Genomic DNA, 27,617 nt, shown 5'->3' with positions numbered 1-27,617 from the left:
GTAAAAAGGGGATGAATCTAAGTATGGCAAGGACAAATTACAAAAAAAGCATTTGACAGCATCCCACCGCATTCATGGAATAAGGATGGCTTACTGATGTATAAGATACACCCTACACTGATCAATTACATTACAGTGACCATGAAATAAACCACTTTGCAGCTAAGCCATGATAAAGGACAAATTATAAACCAAGGGATAAAAATTCAAAAAAGAATACTCCAAGATGGTTCTTTGTCACCACTGCCCCTTTGTCTTGCTGTCTACATAACAAATTAGGTTATTGTTACAATTTGGCTCCCAGAAAATTACCAAGTGTAAAGACTTCACATTTACTTTTTTGTGGATGACTTAAAACTCTATAGTTCATCAGATGATTTGAAAATTCAACTGTAAGTGGTTAAACCTTTCTCAGATGATATAAGAATGTCTTTTGGACTTGATAAATGAGCAAAAGCAACATTTAAATCAGGAAAGCTGCAGCACCAAGAAAATATCAAGTCTGGGACAGGAATGTGATATAAAGGAACATGAGCGGTGGGAGTGTATAAATATTTTGGAACTGATGAAGGATTGACAATAAAACATGAACAAATGCAAACAAAACTCAGTAAAGAATATTTTAGAAGAATAAAACTAAAATTGAAAACAGCCCTGACATCTAGAAATAAAGTTCAGGCTATAAACCAATTTGCTTTTCATGTTCTAACTTACAGTTTGGGGGGACTGATTTAGCCTCAAAAGGTATCAGATAAGTTAGAAAGGAAAACAAGAACCTGATTCATGTTTATCAAATAATATATAGAAATCAGTGTATACAAAAATGATATGTTCCTCATTCTGAAGGAGGTATGGGCCTCCTCGAAACTGATTACTTGTACAAATCTACAATCATGGGAGTGCATACATATCTGCTGAACTCAACAGATCCAAACACAGAGAAAGTTATAAAATATGAGGAGAACAAATCTAAGGTGACTTCCCTGCTTAGTTTATCAAAAGCATATCTGTGTGAAGTGGGAATGGAAATCAAACCAGAAGTAGACAAAAAGCCAGAAGCAACTTCTTTTGGCTTTTCCCAGTTAGGGGTCACCACAGCGGATTACCTGTCTGCTCATGATTGGCAGTGGAGTTTTACGGTATCGAGTTGCCAGCCCGGTGGTGCTCAACCTTCCACAGAAGGCACACACACACACGCACTCACTCCTAGGGCCAATTTAGAATGTCCAGTCCACCTACAGCATGTCTTTGGGATGTGGGAGGAAACCGGAGCACCCAGAGGAAACCCACGCGACCACAGGGAGGACATGCAGACTCCACACAGAAGGCACCCCAGCCGAGAATCGAACTGGAAAACCTCTTGCTGTGAGGTGGCAATGCTAACTGAAGCAACTGAATGTACCAAAAAATAAAATAAAGAATATAAGGAGAAGGATCAAATAAAAAGGCAAGAAACATGGAAAAGGCATAAATATTGTGGCAAGTACAGAAAAGTCCTGGAACAACCTCATGTTGATCAGGATCTGATGCAGGAATGGTTAAGGAGAGGTGAATTTAAACCAAAAGATAAAATATTAATATTGGCAGCCCAGGCTAGAGGACTACATACACATTGGTTAACAAAATCCATTGAACACATGGGAGAACAGACAAATGCAGGTTCTGTAAAAGAGAACTGGGCCTGTATACTGAAAGGCATAATAATGTGGAAAGACTGTTGCACTGGGGATAGTGGAAACATTATAATATTGAAGTAGTTAGAAGTACTGGAAACATGAGCCACAAAAGATTATAGAGAATGATGAAGTTTACACATGGGATCACCCATTAGTAACAATTCAGAAAATGGATGTGACAAAATCAGATATAGTAGTCCATGAAAAGAAGACAAAATTAGCATTAATTATTGAAATTGCTACACCCAGTGATTACAGTGTCTTAAGTACAGACACAAAGTTATAAAATACCATAATTTACAGGCAGAAATGAGAGCAATGTGAAAGAAAGATACACAGACAGTTCCAATAGTAGTAGAAGCAATGGGTCTCATAAAGAATAATTTGCACTCATATTTAGATATGCTACCAATACACATAACTAACTCCTTATGAATTACAGAAGGAGTCAAATCTGGGCACATTGCAGATGCTGCAAAGAGTTCTTTTGGCTAACGTGAAAGATTGAACCAATACTAATTTCATGAAATTTATCATACCCTGACTTATGAGTGGAGTCCATTCCTGTCATAGTATTAGAAACCCAAAAGACTTGGAGAAACTAAGCCATGAGTTCCCATAAACTTCATTATGTCTAAAGCATATGCTCTTTCCATTTTCTGAGTATCACATCTCCAGTTATTTTATCTCCTTTACAATATCTAGAACGTCCATTACATTTGTTATGGATTTTGATTTCCATTTTCTAGCAATTTAAATTAGTAAGGCCTTACTATGTCTAGGCAACTCTGATCCTGTATCTCAGCTCAGAGCAATCATTTCCGTAGTCACAACAATATATTCCCCAAACATTTTCGTCAAAGTACTCTGTAGGGAGTATCAAACCTGTAGTGAAAAGGGCTAAAATCCATACTGAACCCTAGGTTACCTGCATTTGATTAGCAGCACAGGTGCTGAAGAAACTGGACAGTGTAAGATGGGAGTGAGAGGCCAACACTGGCTCACCCATCTTGGAGGACAGTAAGCTGTGTAGGATCTTTACAACTGCAGCATTAAGAGCCGAGTGAGCTCTACACTTCAGATGGTGTACTACTTGGCCTGGAAGTTATGCATGCTCAGAAGCTTGCATGCACCTCCTGAAGGTAGCAATTGCATAGCTCACAAAGCTGCTACAGGAGTGGTAGGGGAGGTTAGGTACACTCTCCGGCAGCAGTGTTATTTGGCCTCACCATCCTCGATCTCACCACCACTTTCCCCATTTCCATGCTGACTTAATTCTTAGATTACTCACTGCTACTTTATGAATATTATATTCTGCATCGTTTGTGTTATTCTCCTTAAGGGCTTGCATCGCTAATCCTAATTTCTCTTTATCACTCAAACTCCACCTGTTTCATCATCATCCTTTCCACTTTGATTTGTAACCTTCTGCTTGAGTCATGTGTGTGTGTGTGTGTGTGTGTGTGTGTGTGTGTGTGTGTGTGTGTGTGTGTGTGTGTGTGTGTGTGTGTATATATATATATATATATATATATATATATATATAAATATCATAGAAGTTAGTGCTGCACACATCCTATTGCATCTTAAAATGCTGGTGTTTTTGTCGGTGGTATAGTTGGTCAAATTATGCCATGGTCGAAGTTCATTATATTGGCCATTACATAATTCCTGGGCTTTTCCTTTCCTTTGGCCTTGTGTGACCCTGCAGTTAATATATTTAATTTCTAAGGGAATGGTTACAGAGTCACCAAATATTTTTTTTTTTGTAAATGCAAATGTAACTTATTGATTTACATTTCTGACTGATTTTAGTTATTATTAATGGCACGTACCAATGAGTTTGTTCAATGTTTTCTATTTTAATAAATTTCACTGATGATTAATCATTATAAACTCATATATATATATATATATATATATATATATATATATATATATATATATATGAGCCTTAATTGCATAGCTGTAATGTATCCTCTCAGATCAGGTATCCAATAAATGACCTTATTCCACGGGAAGGATTGACTTACCACAGTTAACTGTTGCCTCCCCAAATACATTCCTTCAATTTTTTATTGATTTTCATCCACACGTTCTCCTCTGGTTGATAAAAACATACTTGACTTGCATATAACACTAAAGGGAATGGAAACATTTTTACTGCTTGTATCGTACTCTCTCTCTCTCTCTCTCTTTATATATATATATATATATATATATATATATATATATATTATATATATGTGTGTGTGTGTGTGTGTGTGTGTATATATATATATATATATATATATATATATATATATATATATATATATATATATGTATTTTAATTTTACTTGGCATTTGTTTACCGGGAAAGTCTACTGGGCCAAAAGGGTCTATATTACATGATCAAATGATCACAATAGTGAATGCTCTAAAGAGCGAGAATGCAGCACATTGAAACCATTATTGTGCCCCCCACACCCCTTGCTAAATATATATATATATACCAACTCTGAGATCACACTAGAGTGAGGAAAGGGCAGATATTCTGTTTGTCACGTACCGCGATCCCACAAAAAGCACTTTGGTGTGCTACATTTTTGCTCTTTAGAGCATTCACTATTGTGATCATTCAATCACGTAATATAGATCCAGGCCAAAAGGAGCCCATTTTCAGTGGAGGCCCAGAGAAAAAAGCTGCAGAAGGAAGTTAGTATATATGTGCAGAGTATTATGTATAGAATTTAAGAACAGTTAGTAAAACAAAATTGCAGTGTACAAAATTCAGCAAACTTCCTAGTAAAACACAAGTAGTTCTGGAAATACTTTTCTAGGCAGAGATAATAGAGTAAATCAGTCAGTTACAATAATTCAAGGCACACAGAGTATAAAATACAATACTAGGCACAGATAAAAAAAATTAAGCAATCCCCTAAATATAAATTAAGGCACACACAGAGTATAAGCTTGTGCAAGCTATGACAAAGTAAGGGAAGATGCATGTGGGACAGCTGTATTAAGAGGCACTTGTATTAAGAATTAGTATACATTAGTGAGAGAGGTTGAGAACAGATAATGCACAGGAGGGAAGAAGGCTAAAGAGATGAGGAAAGAAGGATACTGCAGGTTGAGATAGCAGTATTGGGGTAGATGGGTAGGTAAAGGAAAATAAAGAGAGGTAGCATAATGTATGTATGAGATAAAGAGAGAGGGAAGGTGCAGCTTAGCATGGAAAGTTTGAAAGGGAGAGTCTACGAGGTTGAATGGTGGGGTGAATGAGAAATGATAGAAGAAAAGACAGACTCCAGTATTTAGGTAAAAACACTGAGGGGAGGGCTGGGCAAGAAGAAAAATGAGATGGAAAGAAAAGACTTGGTGTTTTAGGTAATAGCTGGAGAAGGTATTAAATAGCTACAAGTCCATTTGGAGAGGGGGTGAGCATGCAGGGTGGTTTTAAAGGCAGAAAGGTATTGACGTGTGCGAATACTTATAGGTAGGCTGTTCCATATTTTAGCCATAAGCCAGGAGTATAAATGCTGACCAACTAGTAGTTTTGGTTTGAGAGTTGCAGAAGGTTTTGATTTTCAGATCTTAGGGGCCTTGAGGGGTAATAATGGATGAATAAGGACTAAAGGGCAGGGCAGTCTTGAGATTTATTAATTAATTTGTGAATGAAAGTTGAAGACAGGTTAAGTAGTGGGGGAATTCCAATCACTGAAGGTTATTTAGGGCAATACAGTGGTGTGTAGAGTGGTGACTATTGGTTGCAAATTTGGCTTCATTGTTAAAGCATGATTCTAGTTTGGTTGTCAGGCAGGCCTGGAGGTTGATTAAAAGTGGTGCGCCATAAACTAAGGAAGGGAGAAGGTAGATGAGACAAGTATTTGTTTTGTGGGGAGGGAGAGGAATAGGTTATGTTTATAGAGGAGACCTAGTTTTTCGCTGATATTATTACCCCTAGTAGTTTTGTGTGAATCACTAATTCAATTTTAATGGAATTATCTTATCAGAGAGAAGTTTAAAACTGGGTTTGTTAATGGGTGTATTTTTCTTGAGAGTGAAGATAATTAGTCTGGTTTTATTGAGGTTTAGGGTAAGATGATTTTCATGGAGCCAGGTTTCTTCTGAAGAAAATGTAGTTTGGGTGATTTGCTGTAATAGGGATGGGTTATTAGCAGTGCAGAGTATTGTGGAGTTGTCTGCATACTGAACCAGAGACCCCTGCTGAATTGCTTGGTGGAGGTTGTTTATGAAAATGTTAAATAGAAGGAGACCTAGCATAGATCCTTGTGGGATACCGGTAGGATTATAAATGTAAGGTGATATGGAGTTTTGCCATTTAACAGCATGTACCCTGTTTGAAAGGCAGCTATTGAACCAGCTGAGGGACGGGGTTGATAGTCCTATGTTTGTGAGTTGAGAGAGGAGTATAGAGTGGGAAATGGTGTCAAAAGCTTTAGAAAGGTCCAGGAATAGTGCTGAGACAATGTTTCCAAAGTCATGAGCCTTGTTAATTAAGTCTAAGAAGGATATGAGAGTGGTGGAAGTATTATGTCCAGGTCTGAGCATGTGTTATGTTTGGGAAAGGATTTCTTTTTTGAGGAGGAAGTGCAGTTGCTGCTTCTGAACACATTTTTCTAGTAGTGTGGAGATGGGGGAGAGAATAGCAATGGGATGGAATTTAAAGATTTCTGCTGAAGGTCCTCTTTGTGAAGTGGTAATATGATTGTTTTTTTCCAGAGGCTAGGGGTGTAGGATTCTTGAATTGATTTGTTTATTAGAATGCTAATGGGATAAGCCACAGTGTCAGTGACAATTTTGAAATGCTTAGAGGGAATGCTGTCAGTGGTGTTAGAGCAGGGCTTTAGAGTCATGAGGAGTTTTTTAATGGTTGTGGTGGGGATGGTACAGAGATTGAATTCTGCCAGGGGGGGGTGGGTTGTTCTGTGTTGGTGTGGTTGGAATGGAGGAAATGGGTACAAGGGGTGGGATGGTTCCAGATAGATGAGTTGGGGGAGAGGGCCAAGTCTGAGAATGTTGAGGTAGGTAAGAGTTGGGTGGGGATTTGTGCTGTTTGGTCAGGAGCTTTGTCTGGGAGTGGACATGGATTAGATTTTGTGCCTGGGTGTAAGAGATTATTGACGGATGACCAAAATAATTTAGGGTTACTTCTGTTATTATTTTGCAGGTTCCAGTAGTATTCTCTTTTGTCTTTGGAAATTAGTTTTCTTGCTTGATTACAAAGCTGTTTATACTTTAATAAGTCTGAGTCACAGTTAAGTTTCTGCTAGGACTTCCATGCTTTGTCCCTGGCTGTCATAATTTCTTTAGTTGATTTGGTTAGCCAGGAGACATAGTTAGACCTATTTCTTTTAGTTCAGGTAGGGACCAGGCTATCTAATATTTTCAAAAAGGTATTAAAATAGGGCATCGTCAAGGGGAAGAGTTTTGAGGTTGCTCCAGTTATTACTTTGTAAGATGATGTTGAATGTATGGGGGCTTAAAATTAGATATATTTCTGACTAATTTTATATTATGGTTTTTGGGGATGTGCAGGCAGGTGTGGATTGTGAAGCCAGGGAGGTGATCACTTATGGAATTTGGCAATGTACCAGCAAATTGGATTTTTTTGGAGTCTGAAACTAGGATCCACTTTGGTTCTGGTGGTGGTAATTAGTTGGGTGAACTGAAACAGATTTATGGAGGTGGTAATTAGTTGGGTGAACTGAAACAGCTTTATGGAGGTGAGTGATGATTTAGTAGAAGTTTTGGACCAGTCAGTATTTACATCTTCAAGTATAATAGTCTTGTTTTTTATGGTAGAGGAGGTCCAAGATAAAATGTCTTCTAGAACTGGTATATTATTACCTGGAGGAATGTATAGGTCTATGGTACAGAGGTTTTGGAATTGTTAATTTCAAGTAAGAAGATCAGGATTTCATTGTCTTTGAATAGTGGGATGTGGTCTGAGAAATGAGTTATTTTAAAAGAGTTTGGGTATATAAAGGCCATACCACCACCCTTCTTGTTGTGCCTATCAGCTCTTATTATGTTATAATTTGGAGGAAAAAAATCAAAATCCTTGATATTAGGTTTTAGCCAAGTTTCTATAACAGCTAGAATGTCTGTTTTGTTTTGGGTGAGCCATCAATGAAGTTTGGCAGTCTTCTTACAGATGCTTTGAAGGTTAAGAGTAGTAATGTGTAAAGATTGCGAGTTTTTTGGATGACATGTTTTAGTACGGGAATTTGTGATGGAGGGGCCTGGGTTGGATTGAATATCCTCAGATTGGACTAGTGTTGGAAGGGAAGGAGATACTTTGTGTGAAAGAAGAGTTAATTTGGAGCTAAAATAATACAGTATCTGTTTATAGATATTGTCTGTACTTTGTAGACTATAGTTAGTAGAGAGAAAATGTAGTTTAAAGCAGAGGAGAGAGTTTATGTGAAATAGGCAGGGACAGATGTCTGAATAGTTGTTATTTCATATGCTTATAGAGGAAGTTATTGAATTGGCTTTGGAGGGTAATGTCCTTGGGTAGATTGATATTGATTGGATGAGTATTAAAAGGAGTAGAGGACATTTGGTTAAGAAAACTGTGTGTGGAATACGGAGTGCCATAATGGTTGTTGTGCGGATAGAGTTAGGGAAGGAAGTAAATAACAGTTATAAGGAGGGAAGTAGAGAACAGGGTATGGAGGAGTGTGATTGGCTGAGGGTGCTGGGGAGTGGCATTGAGAGTATAAATGTAAGAAAAGAAAGGTTGGGTAGGATTGGGAGTAGGGTAGGGGAGCGGAGTGAGCCAGAGCATAGTGTGGGTGAATGGAGCTGTTGGCCAAACCTCTCAGTCAATGTTCACTCAGTATGGAAGGTAAAATTCAGTGTTAAATGCTGTAGGGGTAATAGAAGGAGAAAAAAATATGTAAAGGAGATTTGGCTTACACAGCAGTTATGAAGGAAGCTAGGTGGTATCAGAGTACGCTAGTTTGTTGCAGGTGAAAGCTAAGCAGCTGCAGGTCAAAGAAAGGCTAGGAGTGAAGTGAGAGGAGAACATAAGATTGTACAACCTGAAGGGAATTAGGCCACTGTTGTCTTGGCATTAGATTGCACAGGTATACACCCATTGCTGAATACAGTGCTGTTGCAGTAAAACTGTCAGTGGGAAGTTGAAAACTGGGCAATAGAGCTAGAGAGGGAGATACAGATTAGGAAGGAGAGGTTCTTTAAAACAGACGTCCCTGGCCATGTGCTCACCAAGGGCTGTAAGTTTAGGGTAAAGCTTGTATTCCAACTAGTATAGGCAATAAAATAAAAACATATGTGCACACTCTGCTTTTGTTTTTTCTATTATTGCTCTGACTTTCTCTGTACAGCAACTGTGGCTTGTGTCCGGGATGGCTCATGGCATGACAATTTGCAGGGGAAAAATATCGTAAATGCCCTGTGGAATGCAGCAGGAAGAAACTTTCTTGCATGGCAAAATGCAGACTTTGTTTTTGTTTTATTCTATTATTGCTCAGACTTTCAATGTACAGCAGCTGTGGCTTGTATCTTGGATGTCTCAGGGTGCAACTGTTTGCAGGGGAAAAATACCATGAAAGCACAGTGGACTCTGTTTTTGTTTTTTCCCTATTATTGCTCAGACTTTCTATATATATTCATAATTAAAAGCTTCCAGATTTTCAGTGTTTGTATTATGCTTTTGTTTAGTCTCTTCCCACATACACTTAGAAATCATAACAGAATTCTTTTAATCCATACACCGGTACTTCACCTTATCATATCACAGTAAGTTATGGAAGCAATTCATGTGTGCAGAGCCAGATTATGGTCAAATGGGGTCTTAGGCAGATTAATGGACCAGAGATCTCCCACCCACAGCCCATCCAGTGTCCCATTACTTGTCTGTCTCTCCCTAGTTTCCATAAATACTGATTAGACCTTTAAGTCTTCATACTATTTTCTTCTTTACTTTTAGAATTATATTTAGATTTAATTTTAAACCTTCATTTCGTTTTTAGAGCACGATTAGTGATGGCCATTTGTGAAGCAAAACAAAAGCCTCACACTGAAAACAGGTCTAACATGAGCAACAGTAAACTTCTCTTCCATTCAAGCTCACATTCATTGAAAATGCACTAAAACTCAGTTTGATTGAAAATGCATTTGGACAGTGACAGATGCAAGGTACCTTGGGCCCTGGGCTGTTTTTTAAAGCATTAAGGTTCCCTTAATTTGACCTGTTAATAACAGCCTGCATTTAAATTGGAACCTGTGCACTGAGAGAGAGCCTTACAAGACTATCTGCAAATATATAGAGCTGAGTATATTTTTCTGTATTATTCTGTATTATAGAGCTAAATTGTTGCTTAGATATCTGTTGTCTTACTGTTATGCAAATATACAGAGATCAGTATATATTTTTCTGGTTTTATAATTTGCACTGTGATTCCTCACATCTCTGTTGAAACTGTCTTCCCCACCCCCACCCCTCCCTGTTCTTGGTGGCTTTTGCAGTGCCCGCCCCACTGTAGATTTGATCTAGGACACTCCCCCAGTCCCATCTCTTTACCGCATTCTACCTAATAAACCCTTTCTGCACTTGCTTTTAGTCGTTTTTAATTTAATTACATTTTTTCAAACTGTGTGTGGACTAATATTGCTACATACTCAAGTGTGCCAGCTTGCACTGCATGTGAATTGTTTTTACTACTGTTTTTGCTACTTTTCTGAAAAAAAAAAAAAAAATTGTAAGCCTGTTTCCTACCTTTCCTGTAATTAGTGTTCCAGATACAGATTTGCTGTATCCAGGACTGTTTGTAAGCTTCTGAGCCCCCCAAGCCTTTCTGTGTTGGAGGGAAGCCTTCTAGCTTATCAGTGGGAGTGGTAAGCATTAGGTAACCTGTCTACCACATAAGGAGTGGTTCTGGCCCAGAATTTGTAGTTATTGGCCGTTTGGGCGGTCTTCCATCTCTCTCAACTTTCTGATTTGAAGGCCTGCATTTGCACTTGTTTCTGTCCTGTAACTCCTGGGCCCATCTGCTTTTACTGTATTTGTGTTTCTTCCTACTTTATTTTGCTTTTGCGTCATCTTAATAGTACTCAATTGTATTTATTACTGCTTGGTGTAACTCATTCTAAGCCTTTTAGTTTAAGCACTTGGGCTTCAAACCAGTTGTTTTACATTAAGAAGGTTTGTGGTCTGCACTGTAGTGGCAGAACAGGTAGCTTACATCCTTCTAAGTTGGGAACTGCTGCTTGAGGGCTCAGTGTGTGTTATTCTAAAAGTGTATTAATTCTGGTTTAAGCACTTGGGTTTCGGGCCAGTTATTTTACATTAAGAGGGTTCGTAGTCTGCACTCTTGTGGGAGGAGAGGCTGGACTCTGCCCTTCTGAGCTGGGAATTTCTGGTTAAAAGCTTATAGTGCCTGCATATTTGAACTGCTTCTTACTGAAATTGGTACACCTTGTTTGCTGTAGCATAGACTAGATCCAGGCCTGCTGAATCTAGCTTTGTTTGTATAACTTGAGCACTAATCCAGGCATTCTTTAAAGTATTCAATTGTATTTATTACTGCTTGGTAGTAACTTGATTAAAGTGTAGCTATCATTCTAAGTCTTTTGGATTAAGCACTTGGGCTTCAGATCAGTTGTTTTACATTAGGAAGGTTTGTGGCCTGCACTGTGGTGGCAGGACAGGTAGCTTACATCCTTCTAAGTTGGGAACTGCTGATTGAGGGCTCAGTGTCTGTTATTCTAAAAGTGTATTAGTTCTGGTTTAAGCACTTGGGCTTCAGGCCAGTTATTTTACATTAAGAAGGTTTGTGGTCTTTACTCTTGTGGGAGGAGAGGCTGGACTCTGCCCTTCTGAGCTGGGAATTTCTGGTTAAAGGCTTATAGTGCCTGCATATTTGAACTGTTTCTTACTGAAATTGGTACACCTTGTTTGCTGTAGCATAGACTAAATCCAGGCCTGCTGAATCTAGCTTTGTTTGTATGCTTGTTGTTTGTTTGCTTATTTCCCAGAAACGCTAATTCCACCTAAAACCCGGCTTTTCAGTGCTTCTGTGGATCCCTAGTGATATCTGCATTGCTTACTGTACTTATTTCCTTGTTTCACTTGAAAAAAAGTTACTGTTTGTCATTTTTGCATTTAAGTTACCCGTAACACATTGCATTTAAGTTACCTGGCACTTGCTCACTGAAGCAATTATATAAGTCAGCACTAAAAAATTAAAAGCATTACACCCTCACAAACTCCCCTTGAGTACCTTGTTCCCCATTGGCCCTTTTTTTCAATTATAAAGGAATTCCCAATACTATTCTAGCATGTCCAAAGGTCAGTTGTCAATCTCCTCTCCAGTCCAGATTGTGAATCTGGGAATATTGAGGCAATGTTACAACTGCCTCATGTACACAGACAACCCTCTCCTCCTCCCAACAAATTCCAACACGTGAGAGATGCAGTCATATAGCCAAACTGGAGGCTAAGCTCTTGCAACTCAGTACTGGTGTAACCAGTCAGGAGGAGAAGGAAACCACACTCACTACAATTCCAGTCTCACATAGACCTACCACGACAGCAAATCAAAGACATAAACACACAAAAACATACTCGGAGGCTCTAAATAAAAATCTGCCTAAGCAGCAGAGACCTCCAAAGCAGACACCCAAGCAACCGCTACCCCAAAACATGTGCAACACATAGCTCAAAAAGCCAGTGTGCTGAACAGTCACAGCCCTTAAGGCTAAACAACACACCTGATACACTTGTAATAGGTGACTCTATCGTCAGGCACACTGACGTCCCGCTCACCAGGCTGAACAAGAAGAAGGTCACAGTGAGCTGCCTGTCGGGTGCTAGGATCTGCCACATAACACAAGCACTCAGGTCACTCCAAGGCAAGTACAAATATGACTCTGTCATTGTCCACGCTGATGTGAATGACCTGAGATGTACATCCCTGGACTACATGAAAAGAGACATAAAGGAGCTCTCTGAGCATGTAGCCCAGGCTGGTATGACCCTGACCTTGAGTAGCATCTTACCCTCACCAAGAATGATGCCACAATATGAAGACAAGATGATCAATTTCAACAATTGGCTTAAGTATTAGTGTCATTCAAATGGGGATCCAATGCCTGTCAGCCTGGGATGACATGCTCGACAAGCCACAATGCTTCGCTAGGGGACAGCTTGCACCTGTCACCAATGGGCTTTCGGATATTGGCAAAGGCTCTTGCTTCCCCCATAGTGCCTTTTTTAGGCAAGGCTCAAAAGACAAACCCACCTCCATAGGTATCACAAGGGATAAGAAACTAAGAGTAATGCTACTCAACGCCAAATGTCTAAACCTCAAAATGCATGCATTCAAAACTCTCCTTAGCATGGAGAACATCGATATCTGTGCAGTAACAGAAACCTGGTTCAAGGCTCCCGAGAGCACCCCAGCACTACCAGGTTATACCTCATACCATGCTTTTCGGCCCCAAAACTTGGACTGAACCACAAAAGGAGGGGGAGTATCAATATTCGTCAAAGATACCCACACCTCCAGGTTGGTGGCACAGCACGAAGCATCAGAGACTATCCATGTGCAACTAACAGTGGGTAAAACTGCCTTCCAGTTTATAGCCTGCTACAGACCACCCTCCCAAACCCAGGAACCCCACTCGGCCTTCCTGAGAACACTGGAAAATATGAAGGTCTCTCCAAACACCATTATATTGGGCAACTTCAACTACCCAAACATAGACTGGGAGCACTACTCTAGCTCCAACACCCTAGCCCAAAGGTTCCTAGAATTTATAAACTCAAATGCTATGGAACAACTTGTTACCACTCCCACAAGAGGGGAAAACATACTGGACCTGATCATCACCAACATGGGGACTCTATGCTCCAGACCAGAAGTGTATCCCTCACTGGTAAGATCAGACCATAAACTAATCTCACTGGATATTCACATCCCGTCCCCACCCCCTGCCCAGAAAACCACAGTGAAAAACTTCTCTAAAGCAAATTTCACACTCCTCAAAACCGAGGTGGAATCCTTCAAAGCCCTCGAGCCTGTGGAAAATACAGCCCAGACCACAGAATCCTTTATAAACGCATTCTATGAACACCTTCAGGAATGCATGGATCATGCAATCCCAAATAAAACCAAGACTCAATCCTCCAAAGGCAGACGTCCTGTCTGGTGGACCCCAGCCATAAACAAACTATACAATAGAAGGAGGAAGCTACTACATGATAGGGCAAAATCCCAAAAAGGGAAGGCATCTCTGATCAGTATTAGCAAAAAACTACGGGCACTCATAAAATCATCTAAGGCCAGCTTCGAGAGAAAAATTGCACAGGACACTAAGGATAATCACAAGGCTTTCTTTAGTTATGTTAGGAACCTGGGTGGGAATTCCCAGATATGCTCAGAATTAGTCCAAAATGACAAAAATACATCGAACCCACAGATTTATTTATTTATTATTTTTATTTTACATTTGTTGACCGGGCTAGTCCAACTGGATATATGTCCATTTTCAGTAGAGGCCCGGGGAGAAAAGCTCCATAAGTTGTACAAGTTCACAAAAGGCATAAAAATATTACATGAGAAACATAGCAATTTAAACGAGAAATTTTTTTTTTTTTTTTTTTTTGAGTGAGCATTAGTCTGGATTAGTGCAGGAGCAAAGCCAGTGTTTATTGAGATGAATTTTTAGTTGATTTTTAAAAAGTTGGGAAGAGGTTAAAGAAGTGATATCAGAGGGTAGATTATTCCATGTTTTTCCAACAGAGTTGGAGAATAAACAGTCACCTGCATGATTGTGAGGTTTACTAATATTAATCAGGAGTTTGTTAGCAGAGCGAAGTTGTTTCAGGTTTTTGTATGGAGAAATAAGGCTAGAGAGTATTGGTTGGCTGATATAGAATCTTATAAGCTATTAAGATTTGTTGAAGAACAAGTTGGTTAGGAAGTTCAAGCCAGCCTAATTCTTTTAGGTTCTGGCAGTGATGAGTTCGAAAAGGAGATCCTACAGCAAATCGAGCTATGTTATGATAGGATGTTTCTAGTTTCTTCATGTTGTTTTTGGAAAGATTAGTGTAAATGGGACAAGCATAGAGAAGAGTAGAAATTAGGTGAGACCTAGCAATGATAGATCTTGCTGTAGGTGTTAGGAAAGGTTTTATTCTGTAAAGGGATCCTATTTTTTTATTTACTAATTTTATGGTGTTGTTGATGTGAGAATTAAAGTTGAGGTTATTATCAATAGTTATTCCTAATAGTTTTGTGGTTAAGTCAGGAGAAATGAGTGTTCTGTCAGAGGATGTAAGAGTAAAGTGTGGTGGAGTCAATTTGCAGTAGGTGAAAAAAGTAACAATTTGGTTTTCTTGGGGTTAAGGAGTAGACAGCGGTCAGAGAACCATTGTTCTACAGTGTTAAAAGCTTTTTGAGTAAGTGACTGGAGTTCTGTTAGAGAGTTAGCAGTACAGATTATAGTAGAATCGTCTGCGTATTGAATACAGGTAGCATGAGGAATAGCAGATTGAAGGTCATTAATAAAAATTGAAAATAGTAAAGGGCCTAGGATAGAGCCTTGGGGTACGCCTATGGAGATAGGTAGAAGATTTGAAAGTGAGTTTTTCCAAAGTACTGCCTGCTGACGATTTTCTAGGTAAGATTCAAACCAGGATAAAGCTAGCTGGTCAAGAGCAAGATATTTGAGAATATGTAGTAAAAGTTTGTGATTCACCATATCAAACGCTTTGGATAGATCGATGAAGACTGAGGATGATAAGTAGTTGTTGTTACGGTTAGTGTTAATGGAGTCAGTGAAGGAGAGTAAAGCTGTAGTGGTACTGTGTGAGGGTCTGAAACCATGCTGACAGTTAGAGAGTAGGTTGTTGTTAAGAAGGTGATTTAGTATTTGTTTGTGAATACATTTTTCCATGATTTTTGCGAGTGGTGAGAGGAGAGCTATTGGTCGAAAATTGCTAACATCCTAGCTGACAGGTTCAGCGCAAACTTCTCCCCCCCTTCCCCACCAAAAGGGAAAATATCTATCCCAGCAGAGTGCTGCCCCACTGACATCTCAGATGCTCAGGCAAGAGCCGCCCTCTCCAAAGCAAAAAACACAGCATCAATGGGACCAGACGGTGTCCCGGGCTGCGTCCTACATGAACTCCAAGAAGAACTAAACCCAAACATAAAACTACTGTTCAATCTCAGCCTTACTACAGGATATGTACCCAAAGAGTGGCGTACAGCAACAGTGGTCCCTCTCCACAAAGGTGGTGCCTCAACGGATCCTGGAAACTATCGCCCCATAAGCCTGACTAGCTTGGTCTGCAAAGCTATAGAAAGGATCATCATGGACCTCATAAATAAAGATATTGGGGACCTAAAGACACTGGATCCTTCCCAGTTCGGCTTTGTTAAGGGCAGATCCTGCCTCTTAAACCTGGTTGATTTCTTTGAAACAGTCACCAAGGCCATTGACAAGGGGAAGGTGGTCCACACAGCCTACCTGGACCTCGCAAAAGCCTTCGATACAATACCCAAATCTGGCATTATAGATAAGCTCACCAGCTTAAATATAAATGCCTATGTCACTAGATAGGTTGAAAACTGGCTCAAGGACAGAACCCACATGGTTAGAATTGCTGGAGCCATGTCAGACTCTAAACCAGTTACAAGTGGCATCCCACAAGGCTCAGTCCTGGGACCTCTCTTATTCGGTATATATTTCTCGGAGGTGCAGGCCAACATGGAAGGACTGTGGCTGACCAAGTTCGCAGATGACTGCAAACTGGGCGCCATAATTGACTCTCCAGCCGACACAAGCATCCTCCAAAAGGGCCTCATAGAAACAGACAACTGGTGCCAGAGCCATGGCCTCAAGCTAAATGCCAAAAAGTGTGTAGTCATCCCCTTTGGCAAAAACAAAGTGCCCACAAATTACCACATAGGTGGTAATCCATTAAGTACAGAAGAAGTAATTAGGGACCTGGAGACCCAAGTTGATATCAATCTCTCATTTGACAACCACATGGCCAAAGTGGTTAGAAACACATTTTATATAGCCCATCTAATCATGAAGGGATTCACATCTAGATCAGGGGGGGTCATCGTGCCTCTTTACTCATCCCTCATCAGACCCATAATTGAGTACAATGCCCTTTTGGGATGTACCTTACCAGACACCTGCAGCAACTGGAAAGACCCCAAAAGTACCTCACCAAGAGGATCAAAGGGCTCAAACAGATGCCATATGCTGCCCGGTTAAAGAAACTCCAGCTCTACTCAGTGGCATACCGCCTGCTCAGAGGCAATCTGTGCCTGACGTATAAAGCCATGTCCAACCCAGAATTAATGGACATGCTGCACCTCAGAAAACCCAAATCCCATCAAGCTATGCGCTCGAGAGACTTGAACCTCAGCACTGAAATAAATAGGACATGCTGGAGGGACAGATTCATAACCCAGAGGCTTTCTTCACTCTGGAATAAAATCCCAGTCCAGGTTAGGCAGAGTCCCTCATTGACTCTCTTCAAGAGGAATCATGATTAGTGGATGGAAGATCGTAGGTTTACCCCAGTTATCACTTCTGTATCACTGTTAGACAGAGGCACAGTATACTAACCTCGAAAAGGGCATAGCAAAATTAATTTAAAATGGGTGGCGAAAGCCAAACACACTCTGGCTAGGCTTATAAATGCCCTAGGGCAGATAGCCTAGTATGAACCTATGAACCCCTTCCTGCACACATTTTCAGGACCATGCATAAATACATTATGTTCTTTGATTCACATTCCTAATTATTTTAAATTAATTTCTTGTGTAATACAGCAACATTTATTAGAATGAGTTTTAAATTTGTAGTTTGAGAATTTTTTTCAGTAAGCATTGAAAAAATATGAACCAATAATGACAATAATTATCCATTTCAGAACATTTCAATTATAAAATGCCACTCAAACTGTTGCATTATAAGCCACCAATATCTGTACTCAACAATTACCACCACTTTATCAACTGTGTACATCATCACATCTGCTTGTGATAAAAAGGGCCACAGTAAAGTATTCCAGTTTGTTTTACACAAATACACTCTAGTCCTGCAAAGACAGACTAATAATTTTATCAGCACAGCAGGATATTTTTATCCATAGGCATCCCTCAAACCCAGAAATTATACCTGCATTATTTACTGCATCCTTCTCAGATGTCAGTGTCAAAAAATAGTAATGACCAAAGTCATCTATTTCAGATTTGTTTCGCACAACCACACAGTAGCCAAAATATTCCAACTTAAACCACACACATGCACACTAGTCTTGCAAACCTAGATTAAAAGCTGTTTAAAAATGACCAAATGATAAAAGCATAAAAGGTACTTTCATCCTCAGAGATACCCCCACCAGCAGTTATTGCCACTTTGTTAGCTGTGCCCAATCCTTAATGTTATGAAGAAACAAATTATATGTAGTTTATTTGTAGCATTGGATGAACTATATGAAACTGTATAAATATCACTAGCATCATAACATAAGAGCCTGCCATGTCTTGCACGGTTTTATTAGAAGGGTATTTGAGAGCATAAGAAATATTAGTCACCTGGTAATATGCTAAGTCAATATGCATAACCACTGCTGAAGTAAAAGTCATTTGATTACTTCCACACTAAAGATAATTATCACTAATGCAGAGGTTACTGCAGGCAAACAGTTTTGCATTTCAGTCCTTCATCAACAAATAAAGTGTATGCTGGCCCTGAAGACTACATCATACATGTTGCATTAAAAAGTGATGAGCTGGTGATATTATCATAGCATTTCCTGAACTAGATCAGCTATGCAATAGGGAATGGCTGGCAAACAAGAATACCAAGTTTATAGTTACTAGGTATGCAGTCATGGATACCTTTAAAGATCCTATCCCAAATTCTCAATTTCTGGTTAAGTGACTTGCTAAATGTCTCTCGGTAGGTAAATAAAGATAGAAAGAGTCAATTCCTGTACCTTTGCCACAGGAAGCAGCTCATTAACAAGTCAGAGCTTTAGTCGGCTATGCTAAATGCCAGAGTAACAGTTTTAACTAAATACAGAAATCCTTTATAATCCAGTATTGTAGAGAAGACTGTATCACAATAATATGCAACAATTATTACATAATGGTTGTTGAAGATTAGATGGTTCTGATCCTCACTCCAAATAATGCAGACTATGTGACCTAACAAATGTCAATCTCTCTGCAGTTGATGGAGGCAGTAAAGAAAGCACTGTAAAACATAACTGAAGTGCAGCATGTTTAGACTGTATTACACAATGCAGGCCTATTAATGAATTCATTCTTTAGTACAATGAATAAAGCAAAATAATTAAAGGCAATATAAATGCTGCAGCAGCTTTTGATAACCCAAAAGTCATACAAAAATCAGAAACATTATTGCATACAACATACTTTTTAATGGCGGGGGATACATGCTTCCAGAATACTTAGATCTTATTTTTGACCTCCTTACGTCTTTTTGTCATCAAAAGTAGCTATCTCCTGTGATATCACTTGGTACAGGTCTGACCTACTTGAAGAATGGCTACTAATGCTGTATTGTTTAAGGATACACCTCCTGAGCCATATTTTGAATAAATGGGGTCCTATGCAGGGTAATGAATCAGACCTCCATCAGTCATACCAATATCCCATTACTAGGTTGTCTTTCCCCATTTATCATATACACTTTTCAAACCTGTCAGTTTACATACTTTTTTCCTTTTTTATTTTTTACAATTATCATGTCAGTGCACATATTTTCTTCTTTACTTTTATCATTATCACAGATATTTGGATTTAATTTAAACCTTATTTCATTTTTTACAAAAAAAAAAGTCATTTTCTAAACAAAACATTCTCATGTTGAAAACAGAGTTAGCATAAGAAACAGTAAACTTCTCTTCCATTGAAACTCACATTTAGTGAAACTGCATCTGGCAACCCATTAAGCTACAATAGGTGAGCTGGGATTCATACTCAACATATAGAGAAGTACTAATTAGTGCCTATGTGAAGAGTGCAAGAATTCAAAAGTCAAATGTGTAATGCATTGCTAACATCCTGGTACACTGGACACAAGTGTCCCTTTCCATGAGCAGCTCAGGAGTAATGCCTGGTGAAATAACTTGACAGAGTCACAGAGAAGACAAATGAAGGCTGTGGGAATCAATCATGTACTACGGAAAGCAGCTCTTTAACAGCTTAGCCTAACTCATATGATAGACAAACTGTTGTAGCCCAATCAGTGCATTTCACACTGGTGTAGCTGCAAATTACAAGCTAAATTAAAAATGTATGTATGGTTAAAGTATTAAAAAAACTCAACTTCATATCTAACTCATTCATAGTTCAACATTCAACAGAATATGGAAACTAAGGATCACTTCCAAAGAACATAGCTCATATAATAATGCTCCTGTTTACTACAATCTATGTCCTTCTTTACACCATAAACTACTTTTGTTCATGGTTAGTTACTATGCTTGCAATTCGGTGGACCAGGTGCCTTGCTCAGATTTCCATTTGCCCCAAAGTACCACCTGGTTAGGTGACTTGCTCAAGGACAAAGCATAAATACAAAACAAACTCAGACATATTCTAAAATGCTGGAGACAGATAAGAGCAGAGTACTCTAAATCACTTATAAAGTTAAGTGAACAAGAGGTTTTGCATCAACTGTATTTTGTGAGCCACAAACACTATCAAGCTTTAATGACTAACAGTGATTAACTACAGCCTTCAGTGATTTGCCAAATAAAAACAACAACAAAAAAGATAGAGTAGATTTGGAAGTTGGTGTGGAGGATTAAGGGTCTTGCCTCCCATACCTAAAGTACAGGGTCTCAGTCAGTATGACTTTGAACAAATCACTTAAATAGATACCGCACCTAACTGCGGCATTTAACCACACACACACACACACACACACACACACACACACACACACACACACACACACACACACACACACACACACACACACACACACACACAAACACACACAAACACACAAAACTATTCATTAAATCATGAACGTACATACTTCGGGGCTGCTGCAACCACCTATCTTCCACCCCAACACATCCATTCAAGAATCGTCTCATGACAAGATTCTGGTTCTTTGTTGTAGAACAGAACTGAGTTGCTTATTGTAAAAGAGAAAAAAGAAACTCCTGCAGCATCCAATTTTGTTCCAAAAGTAGCCTAGATATCTCTTTAAAACTCATGTAATTGTCTCAATGCATTCACTGCACAGACTTGATCAAACAGGAAATCATTTATTTTAAAGAGCCCCAGCAGGAAATAAGTATGAGAAGACCTTTTCTTTCCAGTAGGAGAATATTTAAGGGTTTGAACTTTTTTTAAATTAATTGCTGTATGGCTAGGCTAGGCCCCTCAACAAGTACCAGGCCCTAGGCAGTTACCTAGGTCGCCTTCTGTTGGATCCAGCTCTGCATCCGCAGGTACATAGTTTATTGCTATAACCTAAGTTTTTTCTTCATTTATTTTCCTAAAAAAACAATGAAACTGTCTCAAAACATTCCATAACACATACATTTTTTCTAGATTTGTCAAGTACAAAACAATATCAGCTCCAAATAAAACTAACTTTTCTTAATTACTATACCTATTATATCCTTTAATTTATAAATCCCTTATTGTATTTAATAATGCATCTAAATGTAAAGCAAATAACAAATGAAAAAGAAGATATCCCTTCCTCATTCCTCTGTTCAAGCACTGCTTGTCAGAGATAATCCCACCCACCTTAATTCTAGCATTTGATACATCCTCATTACTAACTATTATTCCTTTGGTAAATATAAATGGTACCACTGCACAGAGAATAAAATCTCATGCTGACTCTATTGAATGCTTTCTCTGCATCAAGACCCACCAACAATATCAGCATTTTCTTATACTCTGTTTCCTTCTGAATCATCACTGTTCTATTATTTTTGTCAAATGTTTGCCTCCCCACCACAAAACCACATTGATTTAAACGTATAAGGTTGGTAACACCTTTGCCATTCTCTTAGCTAGTACAGACACCAATAGTTACATAGTACATGGAGCACAGTGATTACTCTGTGATATCCGGTAAAAGACAACTCAGTTAATCATTTCTATAGTGTGAGACCTGATCGTAACAACTGTCAAACACCCCCTACTTGTAGATTCATAGGTAGGTACTAGACAATTGGCCCTAAGGCCTATATAAGCCTAGCCAAAAAGGTACCCTGGCTTTCGCCACCAAAGAAAATTATTTTCCTGTGCCCCTGTCGAGCAGAGCCACAGAGGAGATCCCAGGGGTGAATTTTCAATTTCCCATCCAATCATCAAGATTGAAGAGTGCTAATGAGGAGCTTTGTTTGATATAGATAGGTAGTTTGTTCCAGAATATGGGAAGTCTCTGGGACAGGAATCTATCCCTCCAGCATGTTCTGTTTATTGTACTGACAAGGTTTAGGTCCCTAGAGCATGTAGCTTGGAGGGATTGGGATTTCTTTAAGTGGAGCATGTCCAACAGCTCTGAGTTTGACATAGCTTTTTATGTTAGACAGAGATCGGCTCTGAGTAGGCGATATGCGACAGAGTAAAGCTGGAGTATTTTGAGACTTTCTGCATAGGGCATCTATTTGAGGCTGGTAATCCTCTTTGTGAGGTATTTCAGCTGCCTTTCCAGTTGTTGTAGATGTCTTGCGAGATACATACCAAAAGGGACATTGTACTCTATAATGGGTCTAATGAGTGACAAGTAGAGGGGAACAATGACCTCTTTTTTCCTGGATGAGAAACCTTTTGTGATGTGGTGTGCCACGTAGAAGGATTTCCTGACTACTGTGGCAATGTGATTATGAAAGGAGAGACTACTGTCCACCTGTGTCCCAAGGTCTCTTATCACACTTTCGATGTTAAGTAGACTGCCACCTATGTGGTAGCTCATGGGTACAGAGTTTTTACCAAAGGGGATGACATTGCACTTTTTGGCATTGAGCTTGAGGCCATGGCTTTGACACCAGGCATCTATCTCTGTGAGATCCTTTTGTAGGATGTCCACATCATTAGGAGTTTCAATTATGGCTCCTAGTTTGCAGTCATCTGCGAACTTCATTAGCCAAAGACCTTCTGTGTTAGCCTGTACTTCAGAAAAGTAGCTACCAAACAGAAGAGTACCCAGGACTGAACCCTGTGGTACTCCACTTGTCACTAGTCTGAAGTTGGATTTGGAGTCTGCTACTTTCACAGTGTGGGTTCTGTCAGTGAGCCAGTTGGCAACCCATCTTGTGACTTAGGGATTTATACCTAGTTTAGTGAGTTTATCTATAATTCCAGAGTGGAGGATGGTATCAAAAGCCTTGGCGAGATCTAGATAGGCTGTGTGAACCACCTTACCCTCGTCTACAGCTTTGGTGACTGCTTCAAAAAAGTCTATCAGGTGTAGGAGACATGATCTACCTTTTACAAACCTGAACTGGGTGGGGTCCAGAGTTTGAGATTACCAACGTCTTTGTGTATAAGATCCATGATGATACGTTCCATGGCCTTGCAGACCAGGCTCATCAGGCTAATGGAATGGTAGTTCCCAGGGTCCATGGTGGCTCCCCCTTTGTGGAGTGGGATAACCATCACTGTGCACCATTCAGTGGGCACAAAGCCTGAGGTGAGGCTATGACTGAACATGGTGCTTCATGGCTAGGCTGGAACATGGTCCTCAGTTGTTAAGACTGGATATTGCACTAGGCAGTTAAATCTGCCAGTACTGACCAGCATACAACAGCAGTAGAATTAAAAAAGGATTTGTTTCTGCCTGGTGTCTGTGCCAGTAATGTGTCCTTGGCATTTTGTAACATAACAGAATTTCTTACACTGTTTTTCTGACAGCACTCACTAAGTGCTTTACAGTTTTAAAAGATTGTGAAACAGTGTGTTTATTTTTCTCTCTGTGAATGTTATTACATGGAGCAGATGAAGCTTCATGCACCACAAAGAATTATGATCGGGTCTCCATTCATAACGCTTTATTGTTGTGTTCTCAACATGGATGCCAAGGTTCACCTCTTTGCTTGAGAGGTAACTTTCTTGGTATCCATGCTTCAAACACATACTAAGCCAATTATGATGGGTGACCCACTCATAATCCTCTGTTATAATTTTGGTGTAAAAACTGAAGCTAGCAAAATGTTTTTTAGAAGTCTAATGGCTCTGGTGGGTTAAATGTTATCATCTGCATCATTGCAATCATACTTTGGGGAAACCTTTAAAAGAATCAGGATCTTTCATGTTGTTCCTCTAAGTAGTGTAGAAAATTATGCTAGTACATTATAATTAAATATACTGCTAAGTTAGGCAAGTTTCCCAGTCAGGTTAGCCAGCAGCCAAACTACCTCCCTCTTACAGCACTCTTCTAACCCTTACTTTTAGTTTATTTTTTACCATACTTTCCCCATACTTTTTTATCTCCCTTCTCCCTCAGCATGATATCCCCTTAGGTGACTTATTTAATGCAATAAGGTGTCTGACCACCAGGTGGTGCCTTAATATTAGCTTTCTGCCCTTAATTTCTTCATCCTCTCTCTGCCATATCTCCTTAACTAAGCTTTCTGTCCTTCACTTCACCTTTTCTTGATCTAATCTCCCCAACTAAGTTCCAAGATTTCTTTTGGCTCACTTGTTTCCCGATCTTCTTTACCCTAAGGCATCTTAAATCACTGTCTACTCCTCTTACATCCTAAATCTATACTTGCTAAGCCTCTTATCTTTCTCCTACACCTCTTACCTTCAGACTCACTTGCAGTCTCTATAGTTCACTGATTGTCTTTCTCGACAGACCACTTCTTTGTCTCTTCCCGCTCTGTTCGCCCTGTGGGCTCACTCCGCTCCCTTACCCTGCCCCCAATTTCCACCCACCCCTAGTACTCCTACCTTTATTCCTCCAAAGCCACACCCCCATAGGATTTGCTCCAATCACACTAATCAAGTCATTACCACCCCCTACCTCCCTTAACACAATATATGTAGTACTACATACCTCCCATTCCTCCTGTTACAAAATACCACCAACATATTCATCTCTGTGCCTCCCTAATAACCCCACCTATCATTCTCCTCCGACTTATTAATCCCACTATGTCCATATCTCCCACCCCACACCTATTTCAATTACTTCTCTTGCTCTCACTCTTTCCTTCTCTTACAACTGCCTATCTCCTAACCTCCTATGAACAACCTCTATACTTCACCCATCCCTTCCCCTCCAAACACTTCTATACCACCCCTAGCCACCTCTCTAAACTTCCTAAACATCATATCCAAACCCAGCTACCTACTTCCCAAATATCATAGACTAGCACCCATTAAATATACCAATCAAAATATTAAAAAACTACCTGATTATTTTAGTAAACCCCTTTACCCTAAACACATTATATACCTTCACTCCCTACTAGATGGGGACATACATCCTAACCCTGGCCCAAACCATACCTCTACCACTGAAAAATGGAATCCAAACACTATTAGCTCCATAGCCTTCTCTAAGCCTTCTAACTCTTTCCTCATAGCACATCTCAATATACGCAGCATTAACAATAAAATTCCTCACCTACACACCCTCCTAGACGTCCATCAATTTGATATCCTATGCTTATCTGAAACTTGGCTAAAACCTACTGTTAAAGACAATGAAGTAACCTCACCTGGTTACAATATCATTAGAAAAGACCGCAACACCAAAAAGGGAGGAGGGGTCGCAATCCTCTATAAAGCAGAATTAAAAGTTAACACTGTAGACCTTAATCCACCTTTAGACAATAGAGCTGAAATACTTATCTCTAAATTTCAGGTCAACTCTTGCAAAGCTATAAATTTTATTTGTTTATACCTGCCTCCAGGAAACAACATCAATACCCTTGAAAATATCCTTAATTGGCTTTCTATTAATCTCCCACAAGAAACCATAATCCTTGGAGACTTTAATATCGACTGGCAGTCCTGTAGTAATACACACCGCACCACCCACATTAACTTATACAGCTTCTCACAAACTATCAACTCCCCTTCCAGAACTAATAAACCCAACAACAAAGAAAGTACCTTGGACTGGATACTTACTAATAATCCTCATCAAACTTACAAAGTAGGAACCCTCCCAGATGACCTAAGTGACCACTCCCTAACCTATATTATCAGATATAAAACTAACCTACCTCACCCTAACAGTGTCAGAATGGTACGCAACAAAAAGCAATTTAACCTTCAACTCTTCCAGACAGAACTTAATCAATGTAATTGGTCACCACTAAAATATCTCCCACTTGATGAAGCAGTAGCCTATTTCAATACAACGTTTCTGGCCATCCTGGACCACCATGCCCCAGCACGCTCTGTTAGATGTAAAGCTAAACCAGCCCCCTGGATCTCTAATGCTACTAGGCAAAAATCCTTCTGAGAAACAAATCCTGGACAAAATGGCATACTACTAAAAATCCAATAGATCACCAAACTTTTAGGCAACTTAGAAATTACACTAAAAAATCCATCTTGTTAGACAAAAAGAACTGTCACCTCCAAGCACAGCAGACCTATCAAAAGAAACCTCAAAAGCTCTGGAACATCATTAACAAATATCTTTACCCAAGACAATCTATCACTCCCAACCCACTAGGCTCCAACCCTGAGAATCCCATTCACACTGCCAATGCCTTTAATTCTTTCTTTACCAATGCCATCCAAACTCTTGTTAGCCACCTATCTCCAGATACCACAAATCTGCCTACTTCATCTTCAAACCCTCCCCCATCATTTCAGTTACAACCAGTGTCTACTTCCAGTATATGCTCTCTTTTCCAAAAACTAAAACCTACCACCCCTTCAGCTGACCAACTCCCAGCAGAATACATTTAAAAAGGAGCTAAAGCCATTGCCTACCCCATATCCATTCTGATCAATAGAACCATAAGTGAAGGAAATATCCCATCCATCTGGAAAATTTCTTACATTATTCCACTACACAAAGGTGGAAATTCTTATGACTTCTCTAACTTTCGTCCTATAGCTCTGCTATCTCTTCTGGCAAAAAATATGGAAAAGTGTATCCATAAGCAACTTCTTAACCACCTTCTCCAAAACAACTTACTTGCCAACTGTCAACATGACTTCAGACCTTATCACAGTACCACCACTGCCCTGCTATCATTCACAGATTGTATTAACAATAACTGTAACAAAACTATTCTTTCCTCTGCAGTATTCATTGATTTATCCAAAGCTTTTGACATGGTTAATCACCAACTCCTTTTACTTATAATGAAATCTCTATCACTTGATTCCTTAGCCATAAATTGGTTCAAATCTTACCTAGAAAACAGACAGCAGGCTGTACTCTGGCACAACAATCTTTCTAATCTCCTTCCCATCTCCCTTGGTGTCCCTCAGGGCTCCATATTAGGTCCTCTCCTATTTTCCATTTTTATTAATGACCTTCAGTCAACAATTCCACATACTAGCTGCATTCAATATGCAGATGACTCTACTATTATCTGCTCAGCCACTTCTCAAACCGAACTACAGACCCTTACCCAGAAAGCCTTTAATACTGTTAAAGAATGGTTCACAAACCGTTGCCTCCTCCTAAACCCCCCAAAAACTAAACTGCTACTCTTCTCACCAACCCGTAAGTCCACCCCCATACATTTCACACTTACATCTAACAATGGTACTCTTATTTCTCCCGACCCTACTACCAAACTCCTTGGAATAACAATAGACAATAACCTCAACTTTGATAGTCATATTAACAGTACAATAAAAATGGTCAACAAGAAACTGGGATCCCTCTATAGAATCAAACCCTTTCTTACACCAGTAGCCAGGACTGCTATATCCAGATCTCACCTAA

This window comes from Protopterus annectens, chromosome 17.part0 (genome assembly GCF_019279795.1).
Source record: "Protopterus annectens isolate FY-2018-M chromosome 17.part0, PAN1.0, whole genome shotgun sequence".
In the NCBI taxonomy this organism is placed as follows: Eukaryota; Metazoa; Chordata; order Ceratodontiformes; family Protopteridae; genus Protopterus; species Protopterus annectens.
The sequence above is the reverse complement of the archived record's forward strand: the minus strand, read 5'-3'. Positions refer to the sequence as shown.